This window comes from Anoplolepis gracilipes, chromosome 17 (assembly GCF_047496725.1).
Source record: "Anoplolepis gracilipes chromosome 17, ASM4749672v1, whole genome shotgun sequence".
Classification (NCBI taxonomy): domain Eukaryota; kingdom Metazoa; phylum Arthropoda; class Insecta; order Hymenoptera; family Formicidae; genus Anoplolepis; species Anoplolepis gracilipes.
In genome coordinates this window covers 7250359-7267472 of record NC_132986.1, presented here as the reverse complement: position 1 = coordinate 7267472, position 17114 = coordinate 7250359, and the positions used below count along the sequence as shown (strand labels likewise).

Here is a 17114-nt window from a genome sequence, read left to right as displayed (position 1 = left end):
TAAAAGTGAATTTATTTAAGACTCATGGAAATATATATTGTTCTCTTATAAAGTTCTACGTAGATGGATGATGTTAATTTTGCTTTATGCAGAAGAACTAGTCTTTATATGAGAAAATTCTGTTTAAACAGCTTTATTCATCCGATTCATATATGTGTAAGTGAGAACAACATGAAAGTAAATCAGACTGAGCATCTATGCAGGAAAACTGTATTACATTCATTAGTCGCTACTGTTATTGTTGGGAAAGCGGACTCAGATCCGGATACGGGGTGAATCTGGCCGTTTGCCAAACCGGTTGGTTTCACCAATTTCCGTCGACTCGTCGAATTTCCAATGCAAACGACAGTTGCGTCGCCCGCCTCTTTCTCAAGATATCGCGATTCTTCTTCATACCTTTTTTCCAATCATATATCCCTTCTTTCTCCTTCAAACTTACCCTTTCTTCCTTCGTCATCAACCCTGTCTCCTTCGCTTTCTCATTCTTTCAGTTTCCTCTTTCTTTTTTCCTCCTTTTTCGATACGTTCACCTTCCAAGAAGTCGAGACATTCTCGACATTTTTGCTTCTTTCCGATTCGACCGCGGGCTCAATTTTGCCCGGAAAATTCTTCTTCGTGGTCTTTTGTGGCAAACAGGGCGAGATCGAGGAACGAATAAAACTACGGCGAGAGACCAGGCTACTTTGGTATGCCTCGAAAGATTCTATCGATCTTGTCGACCTCGCGAGATAGTTTTTTTTTCTGTTACAGCGCGTTTTCTTTTCAGACATTCTTTTAGAACACGAGAGAACATAAATGTTCTTTTCAAGAAATTCTGTAAAGTTTTGGCTGCCACTTTGGTACTCTAACCGAATGTATATAACATGCATTAAAAACAGAATATAACATGCATTAAAAACAGAATATTTTATGATAAAATATATGCTATAAAGAAGCGCAGTGGAAGGATTATTTTCAGTAAAATAAATAAGTAAGAATTACTTCTCTCTAATTAGTACAGATGTTTTTGATTCAATTTCTCTATATTGTAATGAATAAATTAGAGGAAGTCTGAAGTAAAAAATAACCAATATAGAGTTAATACATACTAGAATGACAAAATCTATTTAAGATACAAAAGTAACTTTGTTTCGAGAATTTACTTGCAGATATAAGCTAACTTTTTCATCAAATTCAATATCTTCGCGAAATATTCCATAACGCATTACGATCTTTCCAAGATCTTCTTACTTCGGATCTCTTCTTTTGTTGAAATGGAAGATTGCCGGGCAAATTTACCGTATATTACGGGATTGCGTTAATCCCGCGGGAATACAGGCGAAGGGTTCTGGGCTTTTATCCCGTCGCTTTGTAATCTCATTACAACGCGGCGAGTTGTGGTAGCACCGACTACTGGAAATAACTGGAACAAATGTTAGCTAGTAATGCCGCTAGTATAACCGGAAATGATACAGTAGAACTCTCACCCGGATATATTGGGACGATCTTCTGACGGCACACGGAGGGATTACTGTTTTACTTTCGCAGAGCTCGGTACTCTTATCTATTCTCCGTCCTTGGAGTTGTATCCGCAAACATATTCAAGGTGAGCTCCGCAAACTCTAAGTAAACTAAATCCGACTAAGAATCCCGATTAAATTTTCATCTTTTCCTTTTAATAATATACGCGTAACGAATGCTTTCTTATGAACTAATAATGAATTATAAATTATTTTATTTAGTTCTCGTTTGTCTTTTTTTTTGTTTCTTTTTAACATAAAATCTATCACACATTTCTAACGTGAAATCTGTAAAGATATTACGATAAAATTCTGCAACCATGTAAAAAATCATCTTCAAATTAACGTAAAAATAAGTATAACAATCAAGATTTTGTTATCAATTTGTTTATCAAAATTTAATCAGCAAAACATTTTTCTAAAAAAATAAAACTTATATATATATATATATATATATATATATATATATAAAAAATGAAACAGTATCTCGTGTTTATCGAATCTTTTTTTTAATGTTTGCGATCTCTTTACTGTTTTTTATATCTCGTATGATCGATTTATCCAATGTTTGTCTGTAAACCAACCAACCGACAGGAATTAACCGAAAGGCTTTGATACGTCACGTTAGAGCGCCTAGGATCGATACCTCGCAGAAGTAATCTGTCCCTCGTAATAGGATTTCGTCGCGAGTCCTTACGGCCACGTTTCCCTCTAGGATTAATTCGTTGAAGTTATACTCGACCCTTCGCGCCTGCATGCCCTTCCGAACATGATTAATAAGAGGATCGGATCACCGAGAAGACGACATCTTGCTAAAGGAAAGGAACATCCTGCAAAGGAACCGTCTTGCACTGAAGGAAGATAGAGTTCCGAACGTTATGTAGCTAGATACACACGAGAACTGAATATCTGATAAGCAAAGATATGGAAGGAAAATTGAATAGATATAGAAAAGTAAGTTTTGAATACGCGATGACTATATGTGAGTTTCGATAAAACAATGGTAAGAAAGTAAGAGAGAAATAGTTTTTCTCTTCTATTTTTATTCCTCAAAAATATGCAAAAGAACTCGGCTTGGAGTTTTTTGTATCTATGTATATTTTTACTCATCTTCGTTATCCTCGAATTTTTCAAGTAATTTAAGAACATCACGATTTAACATAAAAATAATAATTCTAGAAATTAGTTGGATATTTTAATTTTTATTTTATATAAAAAAAAGAGAATTGAAAATTTATATACAAAATATATAAATATTTTATATATTTCATAAAATTAAAAGTAAATTTGCATGATATATTTATGAAAATAAACTGTTCTCTTCTCATTTTCATCGAAGAGAGATATGGACACTCATGTATGGAAAAATCGGATATTTTGCATAATAAAATAATATACCATCTTGAAGGTACATACAACTCTTGAGATAAACTAAAAATACTATTATATGTAAATAAAAATAAAGCTACCTTCACAGTTATTTTTATATCTGTTACATTTTTCATCATATTTTTCGTTGTAACTACTTTGAGCATTTTTCTTGTATCATATTCCTATTGTCACAATAAAAATATCTTATCATAGTGTTTTTCAAGCTTTCACAATATTGCTAAATTATAAAAGCGTCAAGATTACATGCCAAAATATTTCTAAATTACTATATTAAATAATAAATTGATTTGACAATTAATTCAACGTTTAGAAAAAAACAAAGGAATTTAAGAAAAAATTTGTGCGAGTCAACATCTGATGTAGTTAGAACTGAAATATATCAAGTATTTCAGTCTAAAGACGAACGTGCTTTTTTGTGCTCGCAAAGCGAGACGACGGACGGCGTAATTTAGGGGCGTTTATTAACTCACACCGCAGGGTCGTAAACACAGGAGGACGACGAGTTACGGAACACATGGTTGAAAGGGCGGAAAGAGGGGATCGGGTTGCCTCTCGTGCTCAAGCACATATCTCGCCTACAAAGCCCGGGTTTGCAACCCTACGAACTAGGGTCCTTTCGTCGGAACATACTTGCGGATTTAACTTCGCGCTTTTGGAGGGCTTCTATGTGCGTTACACGCGAGTAATATTGTAATGTGTCGAGCGAACATATAGGTTCACCCCAGCAGAAATACCTCGACAAAGCGCAGCATATTGTGCCGTTTCGGAAGTCCTTGTTTCGAAATGTTCGAGTGGATCGTTATAATGTTCAAGCGAACGGATATTTAAGGAACGCTCGTCTGCTTACAGTACTCTAATAGTTGTGCTATTCAATAATGAAACGGTACACTAGAATAGAATATATATGAGGTATAAATGTGTGTATGCTTTCTGTCTAATATACATATATACCACGTATTCCTTTTTTTTAAATTATAAAATTAAAGAATAAAAATGTATTTTAAATGGATATTTCAAAAAAGTTATGAATAGGATGTATAGATAACTATAAGGAATATAAATAATATTTTAAGGACACATTTTTAAATATACCAATGTAAAAGTAACAAATTTGCATTAACCATGTGTAACTAATAATTAAACCTTTTATAATGAAATAAATACTTCAATTTTTATTTTATATACGTATGTAAAAGAGTGAAGTAAATGAATTATGAAACATAATAATATAAATTTAAAAGTAACTTATCAATTTTCATAAAATCACTTCTAACATTTCCATAATATTACACTCAATTTTCGCTTTTATTAAAACAAAAATATCTTATATAATAATTTTGATATCACTGTTTATAATTTTCATAATTTTGTTAAAATCTAAAAGCATCGATATTTCTTATCACTCTTGATGTTCTTTCAAAATGTTTCTAAACTATTTTACACATCTTATATTGGTCAAAAGATATATATTAAAATTTATTATAAAATTAATATCTAAAAGTTTCAGTGTCAAAGAAAAGAAGTTAAAGATATAATATCATTTGAAACCATATAAAATGTTAAAAAACTAGCATAAATTTTCATCAAATTTTCGCATGAAGTAAAGAGTTCATTCTAAATTCATTGCAAATTCTCATTCTCTATTATTAGCAATGCTAATGTACTTTCGACAAAGAGAGCTATAACTCTTGTTCCAGCTCCTCTATGGCGAGCTGAAATAAAAGATAGTAGAGCCCTGGCGGCTGGGAGATAGAACGATTTAACGGATCTTGCGCAGCCTCGGGGGCTGAAAAGAGCGAGACAAAAGCAAGGCCCGGTCGTCTAGAAAAGCTAGGCGGCAGCGTGTGGAGCGAAGCGTGGAGGGTTAAAGTGCATTCGAGTTAAAGCGAGTTCGCGTAGAGACACTGTAGGGGTGGATTTTTTTGCTTCTTAAGTCGCTCGACAAAGCCGAGAGAACAGCGAGCAAACGGAAAATGTTTTGGGAAACTGACTCCGACTTTCCATCGGAGCTTCGCCGAAGGCTTTCATTTCCGATTGCAGCTTTTCTATGTTGGCGCGAAGCTTTAATTGACTTTCATCGTGGCCTGGAGTAAACTTTGTCCCATGTGCGATTAGATCACGAAGGTATAGATCGATTTAGTGTGAGATGGAGTTTCTCATTTGCGCGAAAGATTGACCCTTCGTTCTGGCAATATGGAAGTGATCATGGTGATTCGTGACAGTCGAATGAACGTGCGATGAGATTTTTTTTGCGATAAGATAAATGAATATCACATTAAGTTAATTGCTTAATAATTATTGAATTTAGCACGTATTAAAACGCAGTAAACATCTAATTAAGACAGGAATTGATTGTACTTTCTCTGATGAGACTAAAAAATAAATATTACTTCTCTTTTGCTACTTCTTTATTATCAATCAAATATTTTACTATGAAATATTATATTATTGAATAATAATTATTTTTTCAAAGTAGAATTTATCTGACAATGAAATGAAGATTGATGATTTAATATCTGACAATTTAAAAGCTAATTTTTCTAATGATAATATTCCAAAATCATTATTAACAGAATTAATATTTGTTTTGAAAGATAAATTTATAAAAGTTAAACTCGAAGATATTAAGGATAAAAGTTTACTTTTTAAAAAAATATCTCAGAGTTTAATTTGATTAATTTAATATTTTACACACTTAACTTAAGATATAATTAAACAATATATAATATTTTTTTATTCTTAAATTAATTGAATAGATTTTATATATTAATTGCATCTGCTTTGTTAAGCATCGTGTCGTTTTTAATATCATATATATAGTTACTAATCCAGTTTGTGGATCTTACGTATATACATATACATATATATTGATCGATCGGATAAATTATATACGCTGCTCGAGGCTGGTAATTACGCAAATCCAAAACTAGATGCGGAAGTTCATTTACTTGCTTGTGCACGTAATCGATTACTCATTTCCGATCGATCACTCGTAATTCCGTTCCGAAATAGCGCCTACGGCAGTAACGTGCGACAAAAAGGCATGAAGGTACCGTCCGATCGGCAGGAAGGTGAACTCAAAGGGGAAATAGATGGGGAGAAAATCCTTTTCTTTGAATTGTCCCCTCAAGATGGAGGAGAAGGAGAAATTGCTTCTCGCGTCGGCATTGTCGAGAATCTTTCCCAGGACGGTCCTTCTTTTTCGGAATCCCTTATCGATAACGAGAGAGAGAGAAATAGAGAGAGAGAGAGAGAGAGAGAGAGAGAAAATTTGAAACTTCCTTTATAAAAAAGACCTTCTGTTTCGAAAGAACAACGAAATTTTGCGAACGTGATCGGATAACAAGTTTCCCTTGCTCATGAATTCTTCCCTTGGGTTCAGTTTTTCGACTTTTCAGAAAATATCTTATCTCCCTTTTCCGGATTCTAAATTTTCGGATCCCTTTCTGATGACTTTCTGACCTTTTTTAGATGTCTTGATAATTGATGTTTTCATCCAGAGAAGTTCTATCGTACAGCAACGGCTAAACTTGACCATAGCAACAGCGAGATCCTTCGAGCATCATTTTGGCTACGAACTCATGAATAATCTTATTATCTTTTAAACGTTACGATGAGCAGAAGATCACGTACCCGATAAAGTGTGTTTGATAATGGCATTTTATCTAAGGCTGAGAAAAGTTATTAAATATATGTATTTTTTATGATCGTATGCTTTTCGGGGAGAAATAAAATTTGCCCTTGGAAATCTTTTTTAGTACGGGAAAAGAGGTCAAGGATATACATTTTTTATCTATTTAGAATATAAGGATTTACAACATGAATATTTATAATTCTTTTAACTATAAAACTTATATTATTTTTATTTCTGTGTTAATAAAACAGGTGCAATATACGAAAAGGTAAAAAAATAATTATAAAAAGGATGGATTTTAATATATTCTCAACTGTCGCTATAATATTTCACATTTTCCTAGCTCTTGATTTTTGCATCGTACTTTACACATTTCTCGATGAAAATTCCTCGACACATTACAGCTCGGTTGTAAAAAGAAAGCGCGATGTATTTTCCGTGCCGTTGTATATTTTAGGGACAGTTTTCACGAGAATAGAGGATCGCGCGCGCCCCTTCAAAAAAGATAGTACATACCGTTAGATGTTTTCACACAGTTTTACAGAATAAGGTCGAATCTTCCCTTATATATCTCGTGTTTTGCATCTTTCATATCCTTAAATCGAGCACGCGGTCGAACGTGCACTCCGTGGAGCAGGATTAATTATCCAGTGAGATACTTCCTACAAACCCTTAGGGATACGGCCAGGCATTTCCTTCCCCTTTCCTCCTCCTTTCTAAACCGTCCTTTATTCGGAGATCGCTAAATCCATGGAAACAGACGCGAAAGCCGAAGCGGACTCCGGTTCTCTCAAAGTCAGCACGTGAACTTTCGCGAAATATAGAAACGGTGAAACTTGACTCGAGTCAGTGCCCGGCGCGAGTTCGATCCAATTACCTATCGCACTTGTTCGAGTATGGACGTTACAATAATGCCGATTTTCACGGGGAATAACTTCGCAAAGCGCGTTTATATCGATAGACAAAACAGCGAAAGAGAAAAAAAGCACCCGTAAACATTTATTTCGATCTTCTATATGTATGTTGTTTGTTTGTATCTAACATGTATTTGTATAAATGTACATTTTTTTACATTTGATATTTGAACAGAAAAAATACACAATCTTTATTATATATTAGCGAAAAATAAATTGATAACACATAGTAGATACTTGTAAGAGAAATGACACGCTTTATGTTACAAATTGCTAGAACAACCTAAAGTAACGTTTGTAAGCGAAGTGATTACAATATTTTGATAGACGCTTTATCAATACAATTTTATTTAGTAAACATTTATCAATTATAATATATGCTCATTATATATTAATTATTATGTAGTATTTATAAATTAATATATATATTGTCTTTACTAATGTAATTTATTATTTATTTTATATTTATATATAAATTATTATTATATTATTATTATTATTATATATATAAGCATGCATTATAAAGTGATTCATATTTTTCTCAACACTTGTTTTGTTTCTTTCTGAAGCAAAGATTTTGCGAATAATTTCGTTTGACATGACCTTGCTTTGGAATACTCGGGATATATATGTAGTTTTTAATTATTCACCAAAAGAACACAGTCCTCTTTCACTGCACAAGTGCAATTAAACGGATCGCTAACGTGACTTTGAAAAGTTCATTCTGTTACATCACTATGTACCACCAACGACCTTTCTTTCTCTTTTGCTTTTTGCGCTATGTCAAACGGACAATAAAAGTAGCGATTGCATCAGCTCTTAAAGTCTATTTTTTAGAAGAGAAAATTTCTTTTAATCTTTCAAAGCTAAAGAGTAATATTTAATTAACACACACAAATTATATATATATAGGAAATTAAGGTTAGATTAATACAATTGATTATGTCTGATACAACAGAATTTTGCCAAAAGGCTATTTTGAACAGTAAAAAGTAAAAATCAGTAAAAATTTATAAAACTTTTTGTGGAAAATCGTTCATAGAGAGAGAAAAGAGATGGTTTATAAAAAATTTAAATTTCTTTTCGCATGAATAAAGAAACCAACGTATCGGAAGGATAAGCACAGCCATATTATCGTTGTTGTTGCATTTTTTAATTAGTTGTAAGCGTTGTTTTTACGCTTGAGGCGAACGAAATTAGTTAATAACGTGACTTTAAAAAGTTTGTACCCGCGAGAGTAAGCGAGGAGAAGCGCGTTTCTCGACATAGCTTGTGGCTATGCATGATCGTCCTTGTTCCACTCACATAATCAAGGGAAGTACAGAGACACTGTGTTTCGGAGAGACACTGTTGCAACAGCAAGAATGCCGAGTATACGGCATTGAGGCTTCCTTATCTCGTTGCAGCGCTCTATACGTGGAAACGATGTATCAGCCATCGATTTGATGCGGTGATATTCTATCTACAAGTGGAACATTCAGTGGATACTAGAATATATATTTCGATCGTACTTTTCTTAAATTTATCTTTTAATTGGAAATTTTTAATTATTGGATTTTTAATTATTTTTCACGATCAATCTAAAAAATATCGATCTATTTAAAAAAAAAATTATTCTATTCTCTTTCTCTCTCTCTCTCTCTCTCTCTCTCTCTCTCTCTCTCTCTTGCACCAATTTTTATTTTTTCCAATATCAATAACATCGGAGAATTTTTCAATAAAATAAAAATATTTTTATTTAAAATATTCAGATTTTATCTTTAAAGTGTTCTCAAACAACATAGTGTACTTTGCCTGTCGTCTCTCTCATACCAGTCACTGCGGTAAATAATTTATTAATTGAAAGTGAACTCTCTTTAATAATATCTTCAATCATTTTTCTTTTACCTTTTCAATGATATTCCTTTTACCTTATTTTTTGCCTTTAACTTTATATTTCTCAAAGTAAAAATGAAAATGACTCTTGAGAATTCATTGAGATAGATTTATGAAATTTATTATTTCGAATTGATTTATATTTGCATAGACACAAACGACAGAATTGCCTCTCAACTAATACATATATATCGAATAGACCAAAGCGTGTGTTTCGCCATAACGAAGTCGACGTTCATGGCGAAGCACAAGCCATCCATTACTCTTTCCCGTATAATAATCTCGTAAAGAGTAGGGAAACTGCGAAAAGCCGCCAAAATTAAGGTACTACTAGATGAATGACGACGGCAAATTAAGATGCACAGTTTTCGTCACGACGAATCTCTTTTCAAAAAAGAAGAGGTTGATTCCACCACTGCTTGCCATCTGCACAGATTGTCATTTTGCTTTGTCGCGTCTTATTTTAACGCTCAATTACTGCTTTTTCTTCTACATCAGATTCTATTTTTCATCATTCTGATATAAAAACGATAAAAGCTACAATATTTGCGACTTGATTAAATTTTATTAGGAACATTCGTTGATAAATAATTGGCTTTAGCAGTTCCCAAAGAAATGTTTCTCGTATTATTATGATATAATATTCATTATATTCCTTTCAAGTATATTTTGTTCGGCTTTCGAAGCAGAACAATGGCAAAAATAAGTATTATAGTTTCTCAGCTGCATTCGTATAACGTTTCACTATTTCGCTTATTTCCTAAATTAAGGGAAACACGAAAGCGCGAATACACAATGGCCGCTATGGTGGCGTGCGCGAAGTTTCACAATTAAAAGTTTCTCAGGACCGCGCAATACGTATACGTATATTGCACGAATAATTTATGTGCCGAAATCCGGTCTTCGATCCCCGCGGATATACGTGGGTCTCGGGTTTACGAGCTGGAAAAAGCCATGAATATTTTACGCTTGCCTGGTAAAACAACGCTACCGTATTCAAATGAATCGGCCGTTCCTTTGAGATTACGTGGACGATTGCTTTCGCCATTGTCATTATTAAGATGAGCTATTTGTTCATATATATATATATACAGGCGGTTCCTACATTTGTTGAAAAAAAAAAACTATTTCCGTTTATTTCCTTTTTTATTTTTTATAATTAATTGCTAATTTGCTGCTATTACATCGCGCAATAATTCTCGTACTACAATTATAGAAATTAGCTACTATACATTTAAGTTGCAAAATTTTCTCATTTCTTGTCCAAAGGAAATGCAAAAGATTTTGATCTCGGAATTATATATTATAATTTGAAAGGTTCAAAAGAGTAAAAATTTGAACTATTATTTTTTGCAAATACATTTAAATTCATGGAACTTCATCTTATCTTTTTAATAAGCTATCGCAGGATCGTATAAATATCGATATGTTTTTTACGCGAATCTCGACTACGCGCGTAATCGGCAGAAAAATTGCGTATTTCACTATCGAAGAACTATAATACGTAAATATGCAAACGCGATTACAGCTTCTGCGCGCACGGTTGTTTATGAGGTGGAAAAACCTATGAATGCCTTATCGTGAGAAATGCCGCTGCTGTACGAATCAGGAGCACGGAGACGAGATAATTTTATCTAAGAAATGGATAGAGAATGGATTATATGCTGAGCACGTTTCCATGCTAAAAATCTTTTCCCATATTACATTTTAATATTATATTTCTGGATCGATTCATAAAGTCGATCTTACCTTTACAAATAATTTTTGCATCTGATCTTTTTTATATATAATTTGATTTAATTTTCGTTTTATGCGTATTTTTTTTTTTTTTTTTTATTCGATATATAGAAGATTTAGGAAAGTATTCCACTCTATTTAATCATTTATATTAGTGTTATTTAAATAAATTTTGATTGTTGATTCTTCACCGATTTATTGAATTTAAACCTAACCTTTACATAGATGTTTGATTAATTTAATTTATTATTATACAAGAAGCATTTTGTTATTTTGTTATTTATGGAGCAACAAATACCGTGCGAAGCACAAGTCACTCTCACTAGTGGAGATAAATAAAACGTGACATCTACCACCGCCATCACCTCGTTCGAGTAAAGTGCGGTTTTACTGCTGCGCGCCAGTTAGACGTATCTCACTAGGGTTCATCCCCCGTATCGCCGGAAATAAAGATCTCGAGTTTATTGAGCTCCGTTCTTTAGTCGAGCGGCGATTCACTTCCTCGCCGCCACGTGAATCGATGCTGTGTAACTTCGAGAAGCTTTATGTCAATTCTGAGGCCTCCCTTTCGTTTAGAATTTCGATTAGAGCGAAACATTGCGAGTTGCTGTGCGTGCAAATGGAAAATGCAAGAAACTTCCACGAGAATTCTGGAAGGTGTCTTGAAAAAACGCTGATTGAAAAAGATTTATTAATAGCGATTACCAGTGTCTCTGTTACATTACAAAAAATTTATTAAACACGTTGTGCTTCTCTTTTTTTAGAATATAAATTGCATAATATATAAAGTATGTGATTTTCTGAGGGATAAAATTAAAACTGCATATAATAAGAGTTTGACAGGTTTGAATAGAGTAAATCGGATTAAAGTAAAAACTCATTTTCAAACACGGAAGCCAAATGACAATATTTTTGAATAAGTTCAGTTTCCCTTATTGTTAGTTCTTTGCTTTTCCATTCTCATTCATCAAGCGGAAATCTCTTCGAAACACATATTGCAGATCGAGCAGTATTTTGCTTATAAAGTAAAGACATTTTTTTTCTCGTTTGCAAAGACAGTTAAATATTCCATATAAATCGTACACAACACGAGCTTCGTAAATCGCGTTGCTTTGAAAATCTATGTAAATTTCTCTCTTGGTAATAGTCGTTATATTCGATGGAATAAAATTGCGATCCAATTATTGTCTCTATAAAAAAATCTTGAATAATAATCTTTTCACGCGCTTGCAAAGTTAGTCGCGAAGTGTGTGTGTGTGTGTGTGTGTGTGTGTGTGTGTGTGTGTGTGTGTGTATGTATATATATATTTATTTATTTATTTATTTATAAATTTATAATATATATCTATCTTATAATAATATGATTATATCAACGTCGTAGGCAGAAACTTATGGCAGAAAAATAAAATGCGAGAGAAAGTGTGACTTCTAGAATATTCTTTTCTTCCTAGATAAAAAAAAAATTTAACGGGATTTTCTTTCTTTTTTTTGCCATTACTCGTTGTAAACAATCCTGTCGAGGGAAATGGGAAATTTTTGGTGCACGCAAGTTGGAGGCCAATTTTCGCCGATTTAATTTCACCGATTGCATCTCGCGGCTGCATTGTTTGTGCTCGTACGTTTATACACATTTACTATGCAGTTCGATATTCCTACCAGCCAGCTCTAAACACATTTGATCGCATGCATAAAACAACACGGTTTTGTGTACGTTTCTCTTATTTATCAAGGCGAATTCAATAAAAATTAAAATTTTCTTATTAAATATTAGATTTATAATATGAGAATTAATTAAATAAAAATTATAATACATATGATATAATGTAAAATTATAATATATAATATATACATACATATATATATATATATATATATATATATTATCAAATTACAATATTAAATAAAATATTAAGTATAAATAATTTTATGTAATTTAATTATATATTTTCCGCATTTCCTTTTCGAACTGTTAATAACTGATAACTACACGTTTAAAGATTAGAGTAATTTCTATCTATTAAATTAGTCCAAGAAATTAAACAAGACTTTAATTGAGATATTAGAATTAAAACTATTAACTGATAATGCTTTTACTTGAAAATATTGCGAGCTATAGATTCAATCGACATTTAAGAATTGCGTGAGACGAGTGTTAGTACACGCTTTTTCGCATTTGTGCACCCGCAATTTTGTAGACTAGAAAAGACGCGAGAGGAAGGAATTCGTTCAATAATTTCATATTGTCGAACTTTATCGGTAGCAGCAATGGAATTCAGTTGTGATTTCGCGTAGAGAAATATTCGGCGTGCATGTAGGGGAGAAAAGAAATATCCGGCAGCAGTCACATGTCGTGGACCGGAGAAACGAATGAAAGCGCGTAACCGATATGGATACGCGCACAACTCTCCAGATGGAAAACCGTATTCAATAGAAATCCTATGGTGAATCGTCGTCACGAAATACGGGCGTAATGGCAATCGCTGGAACCGTCGCATTAGCTTTCCTTCTCGTTTTTCTGCCTTCTCAGCACGTGGTACCCATTGATTACTGCGCAGTAAAATCATCATTTATCTCTTTTTAACGAGCAGCGACGACGGAAGACATTTAGTCTGATAATCTCGTGTGCGCAGAACTGGAAATATCATTTTGACATATCTTAGCACAAGTATCGTCTCTTAATGAACTTTTTTTAACACGTACAAAAGGTATACAAACATTTTCGACTTATATTTTTTAGAAAGAAAATGGTTTCTCCAATATTTTTCAAGAAACTAGCTTTTACTTTAACTCAATAGCCTTTTAGCTACAGTTAAACTTAATGGGCTGAAAGCGCACTTCGTTTAAAGGTGGTTTAAAGGATACACTGTGTGTAAAATACATATATACGCGATATCTCTTTATTGTTGGATGTCTCGCTATTATAAATCGTTTTCCATTCACAATCTAATCTATCTCTTTTCAAAGAAACAAATCTACGTACACTATGTATAAATGCGCGTCGAGAATTGCAGCGATGTTCCTCGTTGCATCGATAAGATTACATTCGCGAGCGAATTCGCAAGAAAACTCAGGCGAAGGGAAGAGAGAAAGAGAAAAAATGAAAGAGAAAGAGAGAAAGAAAAGAGAGAGGCTACATCAATTCCATTTCTATCGTTCTTCAACAGTACGTATTGAATGCAGGAGAGGAAAAATCCCGTGTTGGCGCACAAAACAAGCTTGAGGGACAAAGTTTCCTCCGCGGTTATCCTCGCGTATACATCGGACGAATCAGATCGAAAGTCAAGTGCGGGTGGAAATAAAACCGATTGGCACGCTCTGAAAAGTCCCCGACGAAGATTTTATTCGCGGTCAGTCCACGGCTAGATCGATATTTTCGTTTTTATTCCAACTATTTATGTAAAAGAGATTTATATCTCAAGATATGTGTTTTATCCGTCGTACCACTGATTTTACGATGCAATCGCATCGTTAAGTACAGTCGATTATGACCGTGTGAACGCGAATAAATCTGCCAAGTGTAAAAATTAGACTGCTAAACACGCGCGCGAGCATTTTCTCTTTTTCTCTTTCTCACTTCCAATTTCTCGGATGGTTAATTTCTCTCTCCAGCTCAGCCGTTTCGCGGTCGTTTTAGTAATTGCTGAAAAACTTCAGGTAATTGGCCAATTTCGCCTAGTCCGCATCCGCGGCGGAAAAAGCACCCCACAAATTGCTTTTGCCCAAGGGAGAGATAGAGAAAGAAAGAAAAGATAAAGAGATAGAGAGAATTCGTTGCCGCGAGCTATGACAAGGACCAGAGAATAAAACGAGCCGCGAGATCTTTCCATTTCGTTATGAAAACTGCGTGTCCCTGAAGATTCTCCGTGAAAACACTTGGTTCGACGAGATACTCTTACATCGAAGGGCTCGTAAAATTTATGTTATCGACGTAATATCGTCCTTATTACAGTTCATAAATTTTGTAGGAGTCTTATACGTAAAGTGCCAAGAGGGGAATTGTTGAAGAAATAAAACAAAAATTTATTTGCTACAAATTTTGTTATAAAAAATCGATAACTTATATTATTAAAAATTTTGAAAGCGATGAAATATTTTAAATAATACTTGAAAATTATCACCGCGTTCATTGCTCCTTCGGTTACCTTTTCCTCAGTGGAACTTCACACCATACACATATTGGTTTTCCATATCTCGCTGTGTCGCCGGATGAGGATAGTGGTTAGGCATAAATTTTCAGCCGGATGGTACTGCGTTTCCGTCAACGACGTCGCGCGCAGAATGGCTTTCACGTAGTACCCTGTCAACGCAGCCGTTGAAATATTAAAATACTCGTTGCGATTGGCTTCGAAGTCAATTCTTTTTATTCCATTGAAGTAAACATCCGTGGAATATATATTCGTGTCATGACTAAATTTATCGCACCACGGTCTGCGAAATCCGCCATGTTAACATGTTAACATTGAACGGCTCTTTTTCCATGAACATAATATAAATTATAATGTAAAAATATACATGATATATATTAACATTTAATCTGCATTAAAGAAATAATAAAAATAATGTATTTTAAAATATTTTTTATATCAAATTTAAATTTTTTAATTTAAAATTTAAATATTTTAGTATTTATTATTATATATAATGTGTGTTGTATTAAAAATATTATATTATATTTTATATAATTTAAAATACATATTATATATAAAAAAAATTATATGGCATATCTCATACAAATACTGTATGAAAATAAAAATAGGAGATCTGAATTTACAATAATATTTATTAATGGGATTTTTTTTGTAAAATCTAAAATACTTTCAAAATTAATTTTTCTAAGGCGAGAAATTTATTGGAAGAGAGTCACTTTATCATAAATTTCAATATAAGAGATCTTGTCAGCTATACGCACATGATATGATGCATCTCGCAATCACGATATCGGTACGTCAAAATGCATTTCACAATACGACGTTTATCGGAGAAATTGTTCGGAGCAGTCGCTTTTATCATGAAATCGAGCGAGAATCTTTTCGGACGTTAAAAGATTGTTAAAGATTGATAGTCGCTCATACGGGAGAAAAAAAAATAAACAGGAAGTGTTCATTGACAAATTGATACAAATGGGGCAGGCAGCGAACGCGTTTCCTGCACTTTTATGTCCTCCGCGTTTTTCGATTTACGGAAACATCTACTGTCTGTTTTTATTCACCTATGGCGAGTGCCATATATTTTGTATATACATATATTGTATGTGGCAAAAAAATAATCCACTTAAATCGAATTAATCAAAACTTTATTTTATTATACGAATGTCAATTCTTTAAAGAAAGTAATCTTAATCAAAAATTATAATACGTTATTTTATAAAATCTAACTTCTAACACCGATTTTATTTTAGTAAGGCTTAATTTTAAATAGTATTATTAGAATATTTAAAATTAAATAAATTTTCAAATGCAATTTCTTTTCATCTCAAACTTTATGGAGAAATTTGTAGTTGAAAGGAAGACTTTAGAGATACGTACGTTATACGCCACGCGATTCATGATTTCTATCGGATTATTCGATTTGTACTTCGACTTTTATTTTTCCGGTCGATTTGCGAGGAGAGCCGCGTGTCACAGAGTGAGAAAATCGGACCGCATATATCGTCGTGCCATGGTAGTACGAAAACTTTTTGACACATTGTAGCGCGAACCTGCTAACTTTCTTAAAGGAATATATTCGTAGGAATGATGACCGCGGGAGCACGCGAGACTCGATTTTCTTTTCTCGATCGCACGTCACGATGTGCCCTGGCACATCACAAGAGTAGTAACGAGTTTTCGCCACTTTTACGAAATTGTTCCGCGGGTGAAGTCGACAATAATGTCATACGGACACTCGCCCACGTACTTTCAGACTTTCTCGCAAGCGAGCAATAACGCGAACAACTATACTGTTTCGTTAACTTATGACGAAGACGAATTGTAACAAAACGGTTTTGCAAATTTCCTCTCTTGTAATTTCGATTATATTTGCCTATATTATAAAAAATTAACTGTAATTATTGAGTTTTAAACA

At 33.4% G+C, this 17114-nt stretch overlaps 1 protein-coding gene across 6 annotated transcripts in view; it reads left to right on the top strand.

Annotated features, from left to right (window-relative positions):
• The window catches only part of LOC140675429 (ankyrin repeat and sterile alpha motif domain-containing protein 1B), an 82987-nt gene that overhangs the window by 50088 nt on the left and 15785 nt on the right, over positions 1-17114 (top strand). The gene's annotated exons all lie outside the window — the stretch shown is intronic.